At 39.5% G+C, this 3,422-nt stretch overlaps 1 pseudogene; it reads right to left on the bottom strand.

The window, feature by feature from the left end:
• Positions 1-1,941: 1,941 nt before the first annotated feature.
• Positions 1,942-2,579, bottom strand: LOC124501681 (60S ribosomal protein L17-like; annotated as a pseudogene).
• Positions 2,580-3,422: the final 843 nt, after the last annotated feature.

Here is a 3,422-nt window from a genome sequence, read left to right as displayed (position 1 = left end):
CATGCTTTCAGCACAGAGCCCGACTTGGAGCTTGAACTCACTAACCATGAGATCATGATCTGAGCTGAGATCAAGAGTCGGCCACTTAACCAACTGAGCCACACACGTGCCCCGACAGTATATTCATGTTTATTGTGTAGTATTCCATTGTATCAGTTTATTTATCCATTTGCCTATTGATGGACAATTGAATGGTTTCCAGGTTTGGCTACTATGAATAAAGCTCTGTGAACATTCTTTCTGTGGACAAATATTTTCATTTTCTTAAATAAATACCAGAGGTAGAGTTGCTGGGTCAGAAGAAAAGTATATGATTGAATTTATAAGAAATGGCCAGGGGCACGTGGCTTTCTCAGTTGGTGGAGCATGTGACTCTTGATCTTGGAATTGTGAGTTCATGCCCCACGTTGGATGTAGAGATTACTTAAAAATAAAATCTTTAGGGGCACTGGGTGTCTCAGTCAGTTAATTGTCTGACTCTGATTTCAGCTCAGGTCATGGTCTCACAGTTTGTGAGTTTGAGTTCTACATCAGGCCAGTATATTGGAATTCTCTCTCTCTTCCTCTTTCTCTGCCTGTGCTCTCCCTGTGCTAGCTCTCTCTCAAAATAAATAAACTTAAAGAAAAAAAAAGATAAAAATTAAAATCTTAAAAAAGCAAAGCAAGAAATGGCCAAGTTTTTTCAGGACGGTTTTACTCTGTTCCAGCATGGTATGAGAGTTTCCATTGCTTTATTTTCTTTATGTTCTTTTCTAGAATTTCATCCAGTATTTAGTCTTTTGCATCTGGCTTTTTCCACTTAGCGTAATGATTTTGAGATTTGGTCATGTCATGTTTATCAGTAGTTTGTTTTTAATCCGCCCTACCTCTACCCCTCAGTAGTGTGTTTCTTTTTCTTTCTTTCTTTCTTTTTTTTTTTTTTTTAATTTATTTATTTTGATAGAGTGCACACCCGAGCAGGCGAGGGGCGGGGAGAGAGAGAGAGAGAGAGAGAGAGAGAATGAATATCCCAAGCAGGCTCTGCGCTGTCAGTGCATAGCCCAACTCTGGGCTCAAACTCACGAACCATGAGATCATGACCTGAGCCGAAATCAACAGTCAGATGCTTAACTGACTGAGCCACCCAGTTGCTCCAATAATGAACCATGTGCTTATGTCACAGATTGGTTATACACTCACCATTTGTTGGGCTATTTCCATGGTTTGGCTGTTATCAATAAAGCACATGAAGGTCTTTGTGCCAACATAGAGTTGTTTTTTTTCCTCTTGGGTAAATACAAGTGGGACTGCTGAGTGGTGTGTTAAGTACATTTTAGCTTTAGAAGAAACTGCCAAAGTGTTTATGACATTTTGCACTCCCACCAGCAGCAGGTGGGGGTTCCCATTCTCCGTGTCCTTGACAAAAACGTTGTCTTGTCAGTCTTTTTTATGTCAGCCATTCTAATAGGTATGTAGTGAGACCTCACAGTGGTTTTGATCCGCATTTTCATAATGTTAATCTTAAAAATAAAGCAGTTATTTTCCCAGCGAAAATGGGTTTATTCAGGAATGGAGAGACTTGCAACCTGGAACACGCAAGCTAGAGCAAAACCGTAGGCACGTCCACCAGACAAAGGAGAGGAATGTTATTTTCTGGAGAAGGAGGTGGTTTGAAGGGGCTGTTTTGAATGAAAGTCCATTGGAGACAACAGTTTATCATTGGTTGAGTCGAAAGGGTAGTTGATTTCTTGTAGGAGACGCAATGTGCATCTTTCCCTGTTGGGGCCTGCAATTGACAATTCTTTCCTGTTGACATTCTTCTGTTGGGTCTGTAATTGACAATTTTTCCTGTAATTGATTTTGAGTGGTAGGTTCTTCTAGCCTCCCCTCCTAGCCTCCAAGACTACTGTAGTGAGATTTCTCTATTAATTTTCGCAATAATTCCTAATGATGCTTAGTATCTTTTTTTTTTTTTTTCTGTTTTTACTTTTATTTGCACGTATTTCATGCAGAATTTACTCCCGGGCCATAAGTTTTTGTTTCTTCAGTTTCTTCTGGGATATCTTTTTCTTCCGTGCAACCTCCTCTTGTGGTTTAGGAACAGTCTGCTCTTTTTCAGTAAGGATCATCTCAGTGTGGCAGGGAGAGCTCATGTATGGGTTAATCCGACCATGAGCCATGTAAGTTCTATGCCGCATTTTGGGGGCTCTGTTCACCTGGATGTGCTCAATGACCAGAGAATCTACATCTGAACCCTTTAAGTTCAGCATTACTTTCTGCATTTTTAAGCATGTGCAGTAAAAATTCAGCACTCTTTTTGGGCCACCGACCGTGTGTCCAGCCCCACTGTTTGGCCTGGGCCCACCTACCAGCTCCACCATTGTAGCGTCGGAATGGCACACATTGCTTCTGCAAAGTGACATCTTTCAGATACTTGGTGGCTTTTTGGATATGCATACCCTTGATGGCCTGGGCAGTTTCCCGTGTGTTCTTAAAGTGAACACGAAGATTTGAACCTCTTTATTTGCATGATTTTGTCGGGTTTTCCGGGTCAAGTGAATAGCGAACCATTTTCAGAGATCACCTCAGGCCACTTACGGGAAGAGGCTAATGATGTTTAGTATCTTTTAATGTGGTCATTAGCCAGTTTTATACCTTCATGTGTGAAATGTCCACAACTTTTGCCCATTTTTATAAATTGGATTGAAAAAAAAATTGGGGTGGTCTTTTTTTTTTCTTAATTGAGTTTTAGGAGTTTTTAAAAAGTATAACCTGATTGTAAGTCCTTTGTCATCATGAATATCTTCTCACAATCTAAGACTTACCTTTTCAGTTTTTGATGAGCAGAAAATTTTAATTACAAATTTTTTTTTAGTTTATTTTTGAGACAGGGAGAAAGCACGAGCTGGGGAGGGGCAGAGAGAAAGGGAGACAGGAACTGAAGCGGGCTCCATGCTGATAGCAGAGATCCCGATGTGGGGCTTAACCCACAAGCAATGAGGTCATGACCTGATCCAAAGTCAGAGGCTCAGCCAACTGAGCCACCCAGATGCTTCGGAAAAATTAAATTTTGATGAAGTCCAATTTATCAGCCTTTTCTTTTTTTCCAGCTTTTTCTTCTATGATTAGTGTTTCTGTGTTCTAAGACATTGTTGGCCATTCTAAGGTTGCAAAGATTTTCTCCTGTGTTGTCTTCTAGAAATTGTATGGTTTTAGATATTACATTTAGATATATGATCCATCCCAAAATAATTTTTATATTTGGTGTAAGGTAGGGATCAAGATTAATTCTTCATAATGTATGTATCCAGTTGTTCCAATAATACATATTGAAAAGAATGTTCTTTATTCATGGAATTAATTTGATGCTTTTATTGAAAATCAATTGATTGTATATGTGAGAATTTTCGACCTCTTGTTGTTCCACTGATTTAACTTTACTT

Source organism: Lynx rufus, unplaced genomic scaffold (genome assembly GCF_022079265.1).
Source record: "Lynx rufus isolate CCGP_SWC_20201006 ecotype Redwood Valley unplaced genomic scaffold, mLynRuf1.p SCAF_7, whole genome shotgun sequence".
Classification (NCBI taxonomy): Eukaryota; Metazoa; Chordata; class Mammalia; order Carnivora; family Felidae; genus Lynx; species Lynx rufus.
This window is presented reverse-complemented; position numbering and strand designations above follow the sequence as displayed.